Below are 18,652 nucleotides of genomic sequence, written 5' to 3'. Positions count from 1 at the left end.
TTTAAGATTTCTTTCCTTCTACTAACCCTGGGGTTCTTCATTTCTTCCTTCTCTAGTTGCTTTAGGTGTTGAGTTAGGTTGTTTATTTGATTTTTTTTCTTGTTTCTTGAGGTAAGCTTGTAATGCTATGAACCTTCCCCTTAGCACTGCTTTTACAGTGTCCCATAGGTTTTGGGTTGTAGTGTTTTCATTTTCATTCATTTCTATGCATATTTTGATTTCTTTTTTTATTTCTTCTATGATTTGGTTGTTATTCAGAAGCGTGTTATTTAGCCTCCATATGTTGGAATTTTTAATAGTTTTTTTCCTGTAATTGAGATCTAATCTTACTGCATTGTGGTCAGAAAAGAGGACTGGAATGATTTCAATTTTTTTGAATTTACCAAGGCTAGATTTATGACCCAGGATGTGATCTATTCTAGAGAAGGTTCCATGTGCACTTGAGAAAAGGTTGAAATTGATTGTTTTGGGGTGAAATGTCCTACAGATATCAATTAGGTCTAGCCGGACCATTGTGTCATTTGAAGTTTGTGTTTCTTTGTTAATTTTCTGTTTAGTTGATCTGCCCATAGGTGTGAGTGGGTTATTAAAGTCTCCCACTATTATTGTGTTATTGTTAATTTCCCCCTTCATTCTTGTTAGCATTTGCCTTACATATTGCAGTGCTCCTATGTTGGGTGCATATATATTTATAATTGTTATATCTTCTTCTTGGATTGATCCTTTGATCATTATGTAGTGTCCTTCTTTGTCTCTTTTCACAGCCTTTATTTTGAAGTCTATTTTATCTGATATAGGTATTGCGACTCCTGCTTTCTTTTGGTCTCCGTTTGCATGGAGTATTTTTTTCCAGCCCTTCACTTTCAGTCTGTATGTGTCTCTTATTTTGAGGTGGGTCTCTTGTAGACAGTATATATAGGGGTCTTGCTTTTGTATCCATTCAGCCAGTCTTTGTCTTTTGGTTGGGGCATTCAACCCATTTACATTTAAGGTAATTATTGATAAGAATTGTCCCGTTGCCATTTGCTTTGTTGTTTTGGGTTCATGTTCATACAACCTTTCTATGTTTCCTGTCTAGAGAAGATCCTTTAGCATTTGTTGAAGAGCTGGTTTGATGGTGCTGAATTATCTCAGCTTTTGCTTGTCTGTAAAGCTTTTAAATTCTCCTTCATATCTGAATGAAATCTTTGCTGGGTACAGTAATCTGGGTTGTAGGTTATTCTCTTTCATAACTTGAAGTATGTCCTGCCATTCCCTTCTGGCCTGAAGAGTTTCTATTGAAAGATCAGCTGTTATCCTTATGGGAATTTCCTTGTGTGTTATTTGTTGTTTCTCCCTTGCTGCTTTTAATATTTGTTCTTTGTGTTTGATCTTTGTTAATTTTACTAATATGTGTCTTGGGGTGTTTTGCCTTGGGTTTATCCTGTTTGGGACTCTCTGGGTTTCTTGGACTTGGGTGGCTATTTCCTTCCCCATTTGGGGGAAGTTTTCAGCTATTATCTCCTCGAGTATCTTCTCATGGCCTTTCTTTTTGTCTTCCTCTTCTGGGACTCCTATGATTCGAATGTCGGGGCATTTCACATTGTCCCAGAGGTCCCTGAGGTTGTCCTCATTTCTTTTGATTCTTTTTTCTTTTTTCCTCTCTGCTTCATTTATTTCCACCATTTTATCTTCTACCTCACTTATCCTTTCTTCTGCCTCTGTTATTCTACTGTTTGTTCCCTCCAGAGTGTTTTTGATCTCATTTATTGCATTATTCATTTTTAATTGACTCTTTTATTTCTCCTAGGTCCTTGTTAAACATTTCTTGCACCTTCTCAATCCTTGTCTCCAGGTTATTTATCTGTAACTCCATTTTGTTTTCAAGATTTTGGATCATTTTTATTATCATTATTCTAAATTCTTTTTCAGGTAGATTCCCTATCTCCTCTTTTGTTTGGCCTGGTGGGCATTTTTCATGTTCCTTTACCTGCTGGGTATTTCTCTGCCTTTTCATCTTATTTAGATTGCTGTGTTTGGAGCGACCTTTCTATATTCTGGTAGTCTGTGGTTCCTTTTTATTGTGGAGGTTCCTCCCAGTGGGTGGGGTTGGACAATTGGACAATTGGCTTGTCGAGGTTTGCTGGTTAGGGAAGCTTGCATTGGTGTTCTGGTGGTTGGAGCTGGATTTTTTCTCTCTGGAGTGCAATGGAGTGTCCAGTAGTGAGTTTTGAGATGGGTCTATGGGTTTGGTGTGACTTTGGGCAGCCTGTATATTGATGCTCAGGGCTATGTTCCTGCATTGTTGGAGAATTTGCCTGGTATGTCTTGCTCTGGAACTTATTGGCTCTTGGGTGGTGGTTGGTTTCATTGTAGGTATGGAGGCTTTTGGATGATCTCTTATTAATTAATGTTCCCTGTAGTCAGGAGTTCTCTGGTGTTCTCAGGTTTTTGGGCTTAAGCCTCTTGCCTCTGGCTTTCAGTCTTACTCTTTCAGGAGCTTCTCCATCTTACTCTTCTCCCTCCATACAGCACTGATAATAAAACTCTAGGTTCATGGTGAAAGAATTCTCCACAGTGAGGGACACCTAGAGAGGTTCACTGAGTTACATGAAGAAGAGGAGAGGAAGGAAGGAGATAGAGGTGAGCATGAGGAGAAAAAGGGGGATTCAAGAGAGGAGAGACAGATCTAGGTTGTAGTCTGTTCCCTAAGTGTTCTCCGCAGCTCAGAATACCCACAGAGATTCACAGAATTGGGTTTAGAAGAGAAGGAGGAGGGAAGAAATAGAGGTGATCTGGGGGAGAAAAAGGAGAATCAAAAGGGGGAGAGAGTGATCAAACCAGTAATCACACTCCTGGATAAAAATGGGTACTGAAGGTTGGATTCTTAAATGTCCAAAATTGATATCAAATACTGAAAAACAAAGATTAAAAATCTAGAGTAGAGGTTAGACTCTTAAAAATACAATAGTAAAAAAACCACAAAAACACAAAAATATTTAAGAAATATATATGGAGTTCGCTTTAAAAATAGGCTCCTTTTTTTTTTTTTGGCCAGGTTATGGTGGGTTATAAAAATGAAAATTAAGGAGTAATAGAGGAGTAATAGAGGACTTAAAAAAAAAAGAAAAAGTAAAACAAGAAAGAGAAAAAAAAATTTTTTTAATTAAAAATTAAAAAATAGTAGTAAAAATGTATCTAGGAATTTCTCTGGAGTTGTTGCAGGCAGTGTGGGTTCGGTTCAGTTTCAGATAGCTCCTTGTTCGAGCTTACACTTCTCGCTATCTATAGGCCCCTTCCAGTGTAGTCGGTGTTAACTACAGGGATTTTCATCTGTTGCACCTGTCACTTCTGAAGCGGTTCCCTTTGTTCTTTGGCTTCTGTTTGCAGGTCTCTTCAGTGTCTAATTTCTGCCCTGACACACGCAGGTGGAGGTGGTCTCTTGTTTAGGTTGGCTTGTTCCATTGTGCTGTGGGGAGGGAGGGGCGCTGCAGACAAATGTCACGGGCCTGTGTGGGGAGCACTCACGGTTTTCCGGCCACACTGGGTTTGCCCCGCTCGGGGCGGGTGTGTGTGCTTTCCCAGTCTACACTGCTCAGGCTCCAGGCTGCTCTCCAGGGAGCTGGCACTTCCCAGGCCTAAGCCGCTCAGATTCAGGTTTTTGGGTATTCCACAAAAGTGCAGACTCGGTTGGGCCTGCATTTTGTGCCTTCCCCGGGCAGAGCAGCTCAGGCAGCCAGGAGCTTGAGGAGCGCACTCTCCCTGGGTGCAGGGCGCCTTCTCCCCTCCGCGGTCCCAGCCTCAGTTTCCGTGCGCGCCGGTCGGGTGCGCCTTGTGTCAGTTCTGGGGAGCTGGACTCTAGCTGCGACCCTCCCGGCGGATGTCGACCATCCAGAATCTCAAAAATATACAAGCAACTCCTGAAGCTCAATTCCAGAAAAACAAATGACCCAATCAAAAAGTGGGCCAAAGAACTAAACAGACATTTCTCCAAAGAAGACATACAGATGGCCAACAAACACATGAAAAGATGCTCAACATCACTCATTATTAGAGAAATGCAAATCAAAACCACAATGAGGTACCATTACACGCCAGTCAGGATGGCTGCTATCCAAAAGTCTACAAGCAATAAATGCTGGAGAGGGTGTGGAGAAAAGGGAACCCTCTTACACTGTTGGTGGGAATGCAAACTAGTACAGCCGCTATGGAAAACAGTGTGGAGATTTCTTAAAAAACTGGAAATAGAACTGCCATATGACCCAGCAATCCCACTTCTGGGCATACACACTGAGGAAACCAGATCTGAAAGAGACACGTGCACCCCAATGTTCATTGCAGCACTGTTTATAATAGCCAGGTCATGGAAGCAACCTAGATGCCCATCAGCAGATGAATGGATAAAGAAGCTGTGGTACATATACTCCATGGAATATTACTCAGCCGTTAAAAATAATTCATTTGAACCAGTCCTAATGAGATGGATGAAGCTGGAGCCCCTTATACAGAGTGAAGTAAGCCAGAAAGATAAAGATCATTACAGCATACTAACACATATATATGGAATTTAGAAAGATGGTAACGATAACCCTATATGCAAAACAGAAAAAGAGACACAGAAATACAGAACAGACTTTTGAACTCTGTGGGAGAATGTGAGGGTGGGATATTTCAAAAGAACAGCATGTATACTATCTATGGTGAAACAGATCACCAGCCCAGGTGGGATGCATGAGACAAGTGCTCCGGCCTGATGCACTGGGAAGACCCAGAGGAATCGGGTGGAGAGGGAGGTGGGAGGGGGGATCGGGATGGGGAATACGTGTAAATCCATGGCTGATTCATATCAATGTATGACAAAACCCACTGAAATGTTGTGAAGTAATTAGCCTCCAACTAATAAAAAAAATAAATAAATAAAATAAAATAAAAAAAGAATCTCAAGGAAGTCTTTGGTTAGAAGCTGGAGGCCTGTTTGCAGTTTGGTAGGGGTGCCATCTCTGGGACTGAGTTTGCCCCTTTCCCCTTCCCCCTGCCTCCTGCATCCGGTGGGCAATGGGCCAGTCCTCCGCCAGCTAGCTCTTCTCTGGTATTCGCTCAGTCCTTCGTTCTGGGAACCTGGGAAGCGGCGGGTGGTGCCGAAGTTTAGGGCTTTTCCCAACTTAAGTCTCTCTCTCTTGCTATCCCACAGTTTAAGTTGCTATCTCATGTTAGCTCCCTCCGATTGCCCTCAGGGCATTCAGGCCCGGTCCTTACCCTAAGCAATGCTGCCCACTCCTCTCTGTTCCGCCCCCACTTGCTGGTGGTGGATGTGAGCGTCTGGGGTACTTTTCTGCTGGGAGTTGCTTTTAGGCATGTAATCTGTGGGTTTTATTTATTTTTCCTCCCAGTTAGGTTGCCCTCCGAGATTCGAAAACTTCCCCCAGATCCGCCAGTGAGAGGGTTTCCTGGTGTTTGGAAACTACTTCTATTAAGACTCCCTTCCCGGGATGGATCTCCATCCCTAACTCTATTGTCTCTCTTTTTATCTTTTATATTTTGTCCTACCTCCTTTCGAAGACAATGGGCTGCTTTTCTGGGTGTCTGATGTCCTCTGCTAGCGATCAGAAGTTGTTTTGTGGAGTTTGCTCAGCATTCAAATGTTCTTTCAATGAATTTGTAGGGGAGAAAGTGGTCTCCCCGTCCTATTCCTCTGCCATCTTAGTCCCCCCCCCCCACCCCAGATCTCTTCTTTTTCTTTTTTAAGACCCACGGGGAATTTCTCCACTGTTTCTTGGCTCCATGGCTCCCTGCTTGAGGACAGACCTGGCTGTAGATTTCCCAACGAGCTCTGTGAAACTGAGCCGGCTTTTGCAGGTCAGAGTGGCCACCCGGAGAAGCGAGCAGAAAAGGATTCATTACAACAGGGCTCCTCAGTTGGCAACAGCACTTATGTTTAGGATGGGATAATCTCTGTGTGTGAGGGGCTGTCCTGTGCCTCGTAGGAGGCCTACCAGCATCCCTGGCTTTCACTCACTAGATCCCAGAAGCGCCCTCTGGCTGTAACAACCCAAAATGTCTCCAGACATTGCCAAATATCCCCTGGGGAGGCAATGTCACCAGCCTCGCCTATCAAGAACCTCTGCCTTGAGAAAACTTGGCCCCTGAGATTTGAGTCTCGGGAATTCCATTTCTACAGAGATGGAGTCTGGAAAAGGGAGTGTTTCCTGGTGGTTAGGAGCCCAGGCCTGCAACGAGGTGGATCATAACTGAGAACAAGTGTAAAGAGAACATAGTATATGTTGGGGGTGGTGATAGTGTTAGAAGTTTTGTCTACAAGGGAAGTTTCTATATAAGGAAGAGGTGAGTGCAGTTGCCATGGGAATCAGCTGGGTGTGGGAAGACCATGCACTTGGGGTCCAATAGGATTCCCCGAGAAGACACATCTGAGTAGACTCTGGGTGCTTTAACTTGGACCCGCGCCTGGGCAGCTGTTGAGCCTTCTGTTTGGCAGGGCTGGACTGGGGCCCAGTGTGGTCACTTCTGCTCCTAGGCAGGCCTCGGCAATGCTATGTCTCTGCCCTTAAGGTGTGACTGCTGTGATCTTCACCCTAACCCTCCTGATTACCATCCTGGGAGCTGTCATCATAGGTCTTATTTTAACGATAAAGAGAGGAAAACTGCAGAGGCGAAAATAAAGATATTTGGTGGCAAATCATAATGACAACATCACCATTGTGCCCCAGAGCAAGGTGAGGCCACGCCTGGCCCAGACATCCACTTTCCTGCTCATTGCTGGTACCCCATGGAAGGGTCCTGAGCTAGGAGCCTGTGAGGGCACAGGCTAACTCACTTATAAAGTGAATGCTTCATGGAGAGTCTTAGGCCCTGAGTTCGGATTCTAGACCTACCACTTTCTTGCTGGGAACATCATTTCCGGGCCTTATCTTCTGAATACTTAAATATGATCAGATGGTGTCTAAAGTTCCCTTCAGCTCTGTTTTCTGGTGCATAGAAGAACCTGTATGCACGTATGCTAAGTCACTTTAGTCGTGTCCAACTCTGCGGCCCCACGGACCATAGCCCACCAGGCTCCCCTGTCCATGGCATACTCCAGGCAAGAATACTGGAGCGGGTTGCCATGTTTTCCTGACCAGAGATTGAAGCCGTGTCTCCTGCACTGGCTGGCAGGTTCTTTACCACTAGTGCCACCTGGATAGTAGAAGAACCCATATATCCTGCTCAAATATTAAAGCTGTCTCCTGGGGAGCATTTATTTTCAAAACCACATCAACTTCTTTAACTTACTGATAATTAAGACAATACAATTCATTTATTCAACACACATGTGTTGCCCATCCACTTCAGGCCGGCAGAGTGGAGGGAACACCAGGAACGGATGCCTTCCGAGGGAGGTGGGTGCTCTGGGATACGTCTGCAAGGTGAGGCAAAGACCCCCACGGGTCTCTGTGGATGTGGCTCAGGGATTGAATGTTGCAGCACCGTGAAGGCTTCAGAGAAGAGGTGTCATTTGGGGAGGGTGTGTTTGCTAGTGGTGACCAGGAGAGAGGTAATGCCAGGGTACACTGAAGTGTGGGCTTCTCAGGGCTGCGAGGCTTGACATACATTTAACAAGCATGACCTTATTTGATACATATATAACATTTATGTAATTCCAGAAAATACAGCATTAACTGTCTTTTATGCATACTTTAAGCTTGAAGTTTTGAAGTGTCTTTCCCCCCCCCACCCAACTTTTTTGTTTTGTTTTTGCTGTTGATATTAGACAGGGTAATTTTTGCCAGCATATATTGATTATTCTGAAGTCCTTTTTGCCTTCCCAGAGGGATTAGTGAGAAATGTTCTTTAGAGTAGAAAGACAGAACCCAAGTTTCTACACTTTGATAAGAGTGCTTTGTTCCTGAGGGAAGGTGAAGGGAGGGTTTCAAGTTTACTTTCAAGTGATTCTCAAAGTGATTGAAAACCCACAACTGAAATAAACTTTATGTCAAAGATTAAAAATTTTAGAATTTCAGATAGTACTTGTTCAGGAATACATGCTACTGATGATATTGAGAGAATAACAAGATAGGCAGATCAACTATTGAATTAGAATCTATGCACTTCAACAAATATATAAATCTCAAATATCTCGAAGCAAAAGTGTTCCAGAATGTTGTTGCTTGTTAGAAAAGCTCTCAAGTTAGACCAAGGAAAACAGGTTTGTTCTGAAGACATTTAGCTTAATTGTAAAAATAAAGAAAGCATGATGAGTCAAAATCAAACATTCTTCTTGTGTTATGTATATTTTATTCCTGTTATATTGGCTTTATTTTCAAAATTAGTTTCCTTTTATTGGTATTCTTAAATATACTATTTATTGAATAGATGAATTATAAATAGACTTTAAATAAAAGGTGACTTGACAGGTACTAAGTCAAAGCGTGGAGAAGGGAATAGCAACCCACTCCAGTATTCTTGCCTGGAGAATTCCGTGGACAGAGGAGCCTGGCAGGCTACAGTCCATTGGGTCGCAAAGAGTCAAACACGACTGAGCGACTAACACTTTCACTTTCAAGTCAAAGAGGCTTGATCAGGAGATTGGGGTTCATTTGTAAATTATTTTTCAAGTGTCTCTGGGGATCCTGGGGCTCACTGGTCTGGCCTTGGGTGGATGATAGAATGAGGTAGAGGTGTGGTGGGGAGAAATTCTGAGCCCTCCTCTTCCTCTGCAACTAAAACAGCTCTGCTTTGGTCTATTGTATTCTCCATTAGGGTCCTGAGTAAGACTCTTCTTGAAAAGCAGGGTTACTCTGTTTAAGGTCTATTCTCTAGGGACTTCCCTGGTGGTCCAGTGATTAAGGCTTTGTGTTCTCAATGTAGGGGACCTGGGCTTGACCCCTCGTCAGGGAGCTAGATCCTGCATGTCACAATGAAAGACCCTGCATGCTGCAACTAAGACCTGGCCCAGCCAAATTAAAAAATATATATATAAATTTAAAAAAAATCTTAAAATACATTCTCTAGGTGTTGGGGAGGCCCTGGGGGCAGGAGGCAGAGAGGTCACATCCTCACGTGCTCACTGAGGAATGATTTCAGCATCAGGTCACGCATCAGGTTATGTGCCAGAGCCAGAACTTGATTTGCGGTAGCCTGAGCCCAGAGTCTTAACCACGACACTGTCCGTGTTGGCACAGACCCAGCAGAGGTGTGTGGAGCAGTTCAGCACTTGCACTCCAGGTCAGAGAGATCAGGGTTGGAGTCCTGACTCTCATTTGTTAACTGCTATTCACCTTGGCACGGATCGTCCTCATCTATAAAAGTCACGGTCTCACTAGTACGTGGTCATCTTATCGAGAGCAACCGAGTTGTGTCCTGTTTTGCAGCCACCCCTGAGGGCCACCCCTGTGTCCAGAAGGAACAACCATATCACATCTAGTGTGACAATTTCGGGGGATGTCAGTTCCTTTGCCGACAGCCAGCAGGGGCAAGAGCTCTTTTATGCCCCAGTAGGGCTTTACCAGGCACTTCTGAGGGCAAAGTGGTTACATGCAGATGTTCAAATTCTGACTGTACTACCTACCTACAGATGAACAAGTTCCTTGAACTTGTACTACCTACCTTGAACAAGTTCCCTAACCTCGGTGATCTCGTCTGTAAAAGGGTGAATCACACCTGCCTTGCAGGGCCTGCTGCCTGTTAAATGAGGTCTCCTGTGTTGAGCAGTTAGCTCAGATCCTGGACACAGCACCATGTCACCCCTCGGGCAGGTTTGGGCTGGGAAGTGCTCAGTGATCCCTTCCTAGGTGGATTTCTTGCCAGTCTTCTTTCCCTCCCCCCACCGCCCCCACCCTTTCCTAGCTCTTTCTGAGTGTAGCATTTTCTGGTTAACCCTGGGTTAAGAACATTCTGCTCTGTCTCCGGCTTCAGGGCAAACATGTGGCCATCTGCTCTGTTGGTGACCAAGCAGAAGCCTGAATCAGGAAGCCGCCTGTGCTGCAGGAAATCCGACTGGTGAGGCCCCCACCCCTGGGAGGAGACAAAACTTTGCTGACCTCAGCCTCTCCTCTGCCAACGCCCCATTCCCACCTTGGGTGGGAGTGGCCCTCACCCCAAAGGGCAATGGTGGGAATCTGCTTCCTTAACTTGGTCCAAAACCACCACCCCAAGAGCCCAAACTGAGGTCTAAAGACCTCAGTCCCCTTATTCTTAACTCAGCACCTGAATCCTGGGAGCTCTCCTAGCCTATTCTCTGCCTTTAATCCTGGCCTTAATCCTGCGTCTTCGTTCTTTGTGTCTATCTCCCTTGAACCCAGTCCTTGCAGGGAGTCAGGTTTATAGCATTCACTTCTGGACACCCTGGTTTTATGTTGTGTTGTGTTAGTTGATCACTTGTGTCTGACTCTTTGTGATCTCATGAACTTTAGCCCACCAGGCTCCTCTGTCCATGGGATTCTTCAGGCAAGAGTACTGGAGTGGGTAGCCACTCCCTTCTCCAGGGGATCTGCCCAACCCAGGGATTGAACCCAGTTCTCCTGCACTGCAGGTAGATTCTTTACTGTCTGAGCGACCGGGGAAGCCCTGTGGTTTTAGTAAATCCCCATCACTGGGGAGACTTCAATCATCCCCCTGGTTTATTTGCTAGAGGCAGACTGCCTGGATTTACCTCCCAGCTCTGCCACTAAGAAGTTGTATGGTCTTTAACACGTTACTTTATCTTTTGAGCATCAGTTTCCTAAGCTGTAAAATGGGAGCGGTCATAGTTCTTATCTCAAAGGGTCTTTGTGAAAACTAGCTGACAGTGTGTAAACACACAGCATCATCCCTAGGACAGGAAACATACTATAATCACAAGCTGTTATTCCATCATTATTTTCAGATGTATGAATTGAGGCATGAAAACATTGTCCCCTTCTTTGGTGTTTGCACAGAATCACCGAACATCTGCATTGTCACCTAGTATTGCAAGAAAGGAAGTTTTAAGGCAAGGAAAAGAATCAATCTTACCTCACACTTGATTAGTGACACCCTTATGGCAGAAAGTGAAGAAGAACTAAAGAGCCTCTTGATGAAAGTGAAAGAGGAGAGTGAAGAAGTTGGCTTAAAGCTCAACATTCAGAAAACTAAGATCATGGCATCCGGTCCCATCACTTCATGGCAAATGGATGGGAAAACAGTGGAAACAGTGGCTGACTTTATTTTTTTGGCTTTAAAATCACTGCAGATGGTGATTGCAGCCATGAAATTAAAAGACACTTACTCCTTGAAAGGAAAGTTATGACCGACCTAGACAGCGTATTAAAAAGCAGAGACATTACTTTGCCAACAAAGGTCAAGGCTATGGTTTTTCCAGTGGTCATGTATGGATGTGAGAGTTGGACCACAAAGAAGGCTGAGCACCGAAGAACTGATGCTTTTGAACTGTGGTGTTGGAGAAGACTTTTGAGAGTTCTTTGGACTGCAAGGAGATCCAACCAGTCCGTCCTAAAGGAGATCAGTCCTGGGTATTCATTTAAAGGGCTGATGTTGAAGCTGAAGCTCCAATACTTTGGCCACCTGATGCGAAGAGCTGACTCATTTGAAAAGACCCTGATGCTGGGAGGGATTGGGGGCAGGAGGAGACGGGGATGACAGAGGATGAGATGGTTGGATGGCATCACCGACTCAATGGACATGGGTTTGGGTAGACTCCGGGAGTTGGTGATGGACAGGGAGGCCTGGCGTGCTGCGGTTCATGGGGTCGCAAAGAGTCAGACACGACTGGGTGGCAACTGAACTGAACTGAATAAAGAAGCTTATCAGTGCTTTTGCCCCTTCATCCAAGAGCAGTTCTTCTCTGGTCTAATTTCAAGATCTGAATTATCTTGCTGGGCTGCCTGCAGAGGATTAAATTAGCAGCACAGTTGCCAAGTGTCTGGTTTCTCTGTTCTGGGTAGAAATTGTCTGAGCTTGGTTTTGTCTCCTATGGTGTCATAGCTACTTCTAGACTGTGTTCCTGGGCCCACCCTCCCCGTGGTATGTGACCACCAGCTTTATGTCAGGAACAAGGAAATATTTGTAAAACTCAAGACTGTGTAAATTTCTCAATATTGAATTGGGTTATGGTATCTCTCAGGAAGAATTCTGGTTACTAGATTTAGAGTTCTCTGCCTCAGGTGTTATCCTATCATGCATTAGGATCAAATCTACAGGAACTATGAAGCTCCCTGTGCTTCCAGGTGAGTTACTTGTGATGTTTGGGATAATTGTGTTTTTTAGGATGTTTTGGGAGAAGACAATGGCACCCCACTCCAGTACTCTTGCCTGGAAAATCCCATGGACGGAAGAACCTGGTAGGCTGTAGTCCATGGGGTCACTAAGAGTTGGACACAACTGAGCGTCTTCACTTTCATTTTTCACTTTCATGCATTGGAGAAGGAAATGGCAACCCACTCCAGTGTTCTTGCCTGGAGAATCCTAGGGACGGGGGAGCCTGGTAGGCTGCCGTCTATGGGGCCGCGCAGAGTCGGACATGACTAAAGCGACTTAGCAGTAGCAGCAGCAGCAGGATGTTTTGAGAAACTCAGGCAATGAAATGGATTGGATGTTCAAGCTCTCATTTGAATATGACATAGTCAGTGTGAGTATCACGTAAACCTATGTAAAGAACAAATAGTGTTCATGAGTTGTTCTGTGTCTTGCATTAACTGTAGTCTTTCTTGAAAATTCTGGTCCTCCTCAAATCTCTTCAAACAAAGTAATTCCACTCCTAAAATCCACCTCTTCCATCAGATTTTCCATCCTTTTCACCCTCCCTGATCTCAAGTACATGTCAACAGAGTAGTAAAATATTTTACACTCAAGTTGGAAGGGATAGCTAAATATGAACGAAGTATTTACATTTTAGCATAGAATTTTTTTACCACAAAGAAAATCTAATTACTGGATCATAAAGTGAGTTGGAGAGGGAGATCCTAATAGCCCTTCCTTATCCCTAACTTTTGATTCTTTTCTCCAGAAAATGGGAATAACTGCCACAGTCACCATAGAGCTGTTGATCTGAGAGGTGGCCTTAGGATGCATATTTGAGAAAGTAAACTAGCAGGTGAATCTTTATTTTGGGCAAAGAGGGTTGAGATGGATGTAAAGAAGAGGAGGAGGAATAATAGTAAAAATAGCTAAAATATATTTAGTGCTTACTTTGTTCTCACAACAAAATATAAGGAAGCTCTAAAAAAAAGGTAGATATATCATCCCTATTTCACAGGTGGAAAATGACTTGTGGGACCCATTCTGAGGGTGCTGTCTTCACCCTGGGCTAAAATCCAGCTGGTCTTTCTAAGCTCACTGATCTGCTTTTTCCATTAGAGGGGACCAAGCCAATGACCTGGAAATGGGTCCTGGTGAGGGAGTCACTCACCCTGACACATGGCTGCAGGACAAGGCTGTCTGTCCATGAATCAACATTCCCATCAATCAACTGATAGATTCCTATAGGCAAGACCCTGCCTGAGTGTTGTGGGGGATACATGGGTGAAATATAAACTCTGCTCTCCTGGGTTTTTAGGCCAGTGACTCACTCAGTGACTGTGGCAAGTTACTGCCCCTCTAATGGTAGGAGCGGATCAGTGAGCTTAGAAGGAGAAACTGGATTTTAGCCCAGGGTGAAGAGAGCATTTTCAGAATGCTGGTCCACAGTGTCATGGCCCACCTGACTCATTTTCCATCTGAAATAGGGATAAAAATAGATTTGCCTCATATTCTGTTGCAAGGATAAAGTAAATTAATGAACACAAAGTGCGAGAAAGTATCTAAGCCAGAGGAAGTATCAGATATATTTTAGCTATTATTATTATTATTGTTACTCAGCCTCCATGTAGGTTTCATGGATGAGGTTGACCTGATTGACCTCGAAGGACATTTGTTCCTCAAGAATTTGATTGCTCTTTGTGTCTAAGGAGCTAAGTCTTAATGACCCTGTTAAACTTTGACCTCCCAGGCCTTAGTAGGAAGCCAATATATTGTTACCAAGCAAGGCAGACAAAGAGAAACCTCCCTGTGATTGGTTTCTGTGGACATCTCTGGCCTACCACTCATATTATTTTAGTAAAACTTCACTGAGTGTCTCTTAAGGATTTGATCTAATCTGTGCATGTTCTTAGGAAGACAAGGACTTGTTTTCATCTTTGAATGGCTTAAAATTAAGCTAGAGAAAAAAAGAAGAGGTCAGGATTTGTACACAGGAAATTATTTAGATGGTGCTGTAACAGTTTTAAAATAGGAAGCTCTGACGTGGTATCCTCTCCTCTGGGATCTTCTCTTATTCCCCTCCCCTACTTTCCATTCAGTTCGGTTCAGTTCAGTCATTCTTTCATGTCCGACTCTTTGCGGCCCCATGAATCGCAGCACGCAAGGCCTCCCTGTCCATCACCAACTCCCGGAGTTCACTCAAACTCATGTCCATTGAGTTGGTGATGCCATCCAGCCATCTCATCCTCTGTTGTCCCCTTCTCCTCCTGCCCCCAATCCCTCCCAGCATCAGGGTCTTTTCCAATGAGTCAACTCTTCCCATGAGGGGGCCAAAGTATTGGAGTTTCAGCTTCAACATCAGTTCTTCCAATGAACACCCAGGACTGATCTTTAGGATGGACTGGCTGGATCTCCTTGCAGTCCAAGGGACTCTCAAGAATCTTCTCCAACACCATAGTTCAAAAGCATCAATTCTTCAGTGCTCAGCTTTCTTCACAGTCCAACTCTCACATCCATACATGACTACTTTCCATTACCTTCCCACTAAGCCCAGGGAAGTAGTCTCATCTCATCTCCAGTGATCTGCCTCCCACCCCAATCAAAGCAGTTGGCATCATTTATATTGGATGTAAAGAGAAAGCTAGTAAGTTCTCACCATGATGTGAGTGACTAGCCTTTTTGGTGTGGGTGTTTGGTTTTTGAGAACTAACTCAAAGGATGGTCTGGAGAAATGCTGGGGTGGGTGTGAATGACACTTTGAAGGGGACAGTCTCCCTGGTGGTCATCAGCTATTTTAGGATCACTGAGTCTGTCCTCCAATCCACGCCAGAAGAACAAAGGACAGCTTGACTCTTTGCTTTGGAAGGCTTACTGTCTCCTGAAATGAAGTGTGCTCATTGCACTATGTCAAGGCTCATGTAGGGCCTCTGAGGCCAATTACTCTGCAAACATTCCTTGAAAGGGGGTTAAGAATAACAGAAAATTCCCTATAGCATGTTGGAGCTCTGGCATGGGTGACTTAGACGCGAACCCAGGTGCTGGACCGAGCTCTGAGGGTCAGGTTGCACTTCTGGCCATCACATACAAGTCATAAGAACAATTCCTCTCACAATATCCATTTGACCAGAACCTCCTCTATACCAGATATCAGCGAGACTCTGAGATGCCACCGACTTTTCAAGATAGCAAATGCATATTGATCAAGCGCCTAATTGGGTTAACACAATTGGGAGGGTGCAGAGGAATGCATCTTATTGTCCTGTGCTCAGAGAGTTCAACCCAGTGGGGCCAGCTTGGGAAGGATCTTTGGAGAGTATAATACTCATCTTGAGTTAGGGATGGGCCTTTGTTTCTCAGTGAGAGATATCTTGATTAAGAGGATGAAGGACAGTTTGGCATAGAAGTCGTCTTGGGGATTTAAACCCTGGCTCTGCCATGTAGGGATCAGATGACCTTAGCTAGTGTCCCTGTGTATGAAATAAAGATGACAGTACCTGCCTCATAGCGTTGTTATGAGCACTAAGATATGCATGTTGCTTAGCATCATGCCTGCTCTAAAACAGTGATCTGATAAATGTTAATTGTTAGTATTAGCAGGAATATGGTTTACTCTGGAGGAGGAAATGGCAACCCACTCCAGTATTCTTGCCTGGGAAATCCCGTGAACAGAGGAGCCTGGCCGGCTACAGTGTTTGGAGTCACAGAGTCGGGCACGACTTGGCAACTGAGCATGCATGGTGTTACTGTTACCCCTGATAACCCAATTGCTAATACTGAAAACCATACGCTTTCTTATTTAATTGAACAATAGGACAAACCTGCATTGTTTAAATATGGTACCACCAGCTACATGTGACTACTGAACATTAGCAGTGTGGCTAGTTCAAATGGAGATGTGCTAAAAGATAAAATGCATGCCAGTTTTGAAGATTTAGTTTTTAAAAAAAAGGAATGTGAAATATCTCAATAATATTTTCATGTTGGTGACATGTTGAAACGATAAGTTTTTTTAATACATTGGGTTATATAAAATATTAAAAGTAATTTTACCTGCTTAACTAAAAAGTTAAACATGATACATGTGCTTACATTATATTTTTATTGGACAGTGCTCTTAATAATTAGCAATTAACCTTGTGGTTAATTTCTCCTTAGCTCCATTATTTGTAATATTCATATTTACTTCATTTTCAAAAGGAAAAATAAAGAGGCTTAGTGAGGTAAAGTAACCGGCCCAACTGGCAAGAGGCAGATCGGGCTCTGCAACCAGTCTGTCTCCAAAAGCTGAATTCTTTCTTCCCTGCCAAGTGCTAAAGAACACAGGTGTGCGGATTCAGAGGCAGAAGCCGTGTGGGCCAGCCTCAGCCTTCCAATTGGAAAATAAATGTGGCCTCAGACATGTAGGTAATAGAACTGCCAAAAGTGTATGAAACCTGGCACTTAAACTGTGAAACTCTCATGGTTCTATTTGTTCTCAGACAACAGAATACATTCCAGGCCATTATCGGACATTTCCATCAAGATAGAAAAGTGAAAACAAAACAGACAGATGCATGCCATCTCTTGGAGAGAACTACCTTCCTAGGATTTCGGGCATCCCTAAACATGTCAGTTTTGTCCTCATGGAAGGAGCTCTGCTAATATCCCTGGGTGTCAGGGGTGGTCAGCAGCAACCAGAATGTAGAAGGTCTCATGTCTGGGGTGTGCCTGGCACTAGCAAGGACAGGGACAGTCGTGTGTGTCCAGGAGGTGTCCTGCGGAATGGAGAGGTCTCCGTGAGGTCTGAGAGGACTCTGGATGGGACTCAGGTCTCCCCAGATTTCAAGCCCAGACCTCTGTTTGTTGGAGCCTCGCCGGAAATATTCCTGAGGCAACCCCACCCAGGCCCCTCTGGGACTGGTTCAGCGAGTCGCATTTCTGAAATATGATTCAACTTTGTCATCTCAAGAAACAACGAAGCAGAGTGGTAAAGGAACACAGCTTCCTGGTTTTTTAGGGGTGAGGTGGGGGTAGTGTACCCACGGTCTTGAATGTTTCCTTATTGCTTTCTGTATTAGCCTGGATTCTATGCAATACTGGCTCAGGACTCTTGCTAAAGCCGGCAGTGATTCAGCCTGACATTACGGCTGGAGGAAGAGGGGAGTCCTGGAGCTGGTGCCCAGGAGGCCCAAGGACCCTGTCTCAGCGTGCAATAATCCATTCAGGGACACTCCTCGAATTCCTCCTTGCTGGACACTGGTGCCACCTTGTGACCACACCACGTGACTCAAGGCTAGACTTGTGATTCATTTAAACCCGACAGGGGTCTCAGAAGAAGAGGTATGCTTTCACCTACCCGCTTCCTCCTCTACCCTCCTCTACCAACACCAGGGCTCCAGAAACAGTAAAACGAGGGGTTGAGAAGTGGCTGGGCTTCAAAGGTGACCCAGCCTGGGTTTATCTTCCAGCTCCATCCCTGCTCCCTGGGAGCAGTTTATTTTTTAAATATTTTAACATATCTTAAAAAAAAATTTTTTTAACTTGGGGTATAATTACTTTAGAATGTTGTATTAGTTTCTGTTGTACAACAATGTGAACCAGCCATATGTGTCCATATGTCCCTTCCCTCTTGAGCCTCCCTCCCACCCCCACAGGGAGCAGTTTAAAACCCCGAATTTCTTCATTGTGAGATCCCCCCTCAACGCCCTCGCCCTCATCTCCTTGGCAAATAAGAGTCATCACTCCCCTGGGGACTGACCTCTTTCAGCCCGCCGTCAGATTAAGTCCTCTTCCTCCATTCTGATCAGTCTCCTCTGCATTCAGGCTTGCTTTGTGTGATATGTAATCTGCAGTAATACAGGTTCTTGTGTCTGGGCCCAAGCATTCCTTTAGTCTTTTAAGCTCCCCAGGTGATTTTAATGTGCAGCCAAGGCTGAGAACAATTGACAAGGACAAGTCTTCTCAGCTTAACAGGTACATGCATCTCCTGGGGACTGGGTTTAAATGCACAGTCTGATCCAGTAGGTCTGGGCAGAGCCTGAGATTCTGCATTTCTGCTGATCTCCCAGGTGATGCTGATGCTGCTGGTCCCTGGGACATCTTTCAAGTAGCAGGGATCTAAGGCAGACCCATCTCACAAATGCTAAAATTGAGGCCCAGTTAGATGATTTGTTTGAAGAAACTTAGTGGTAAAGTTTAGGTTTGAACATGTCTTCTGACTCTAGGCTTTTTTTCTGTCCTCTTTATAAACAAATAATTCTATAAATAATAGTGCTTTCCTATTGCATACAAATAATTGATGTAACGTGTTGCGGTGCATGGGCTTAGTTGCTGCATGACATGTGGGATCCCAGCCCCCTGACCTGGGGTCAAATCCATGTCCTCTGCGTTGGCAGGCAGACCCCCAAACACTGGGCCACCAGGAAGTCCCCTGTCATTTCTGTTTTGACAAGAAGAGTGAGGCTCATGGGGTAAAGTTACTTGCCCT

General features: G+C 44.5%; 1 pseudogene; it reads left to right on the top strand.

The window, feature by feature from the left end:
* The window catches only part of LOC133069900 (guanylate cyclase 2G-like), a 60,297-nt pseudogene that overhangs the window by 15,821 nt on the left and 25,824 nt on the right, over positions 1 to 18,652 (top strand).

The sequence above is a fragment of the Dama dama genome, chromosome 15 (assembly GCF_033118175.1).
Source record: "Dama dama isolate Ldn47 chromosome 15, ASM3311817v1, whole genome shotgun sequence".
In the NCBI taxonomy this organism is placed as follows: Eukaryota; Metazoa; Chordata; class Mammalia; order Artiodactyla; family Cervidae; genus Dama; species Dama dama.
This window is presented reverse-complemented; position numbering and strand designations above follow the sequence as displayed.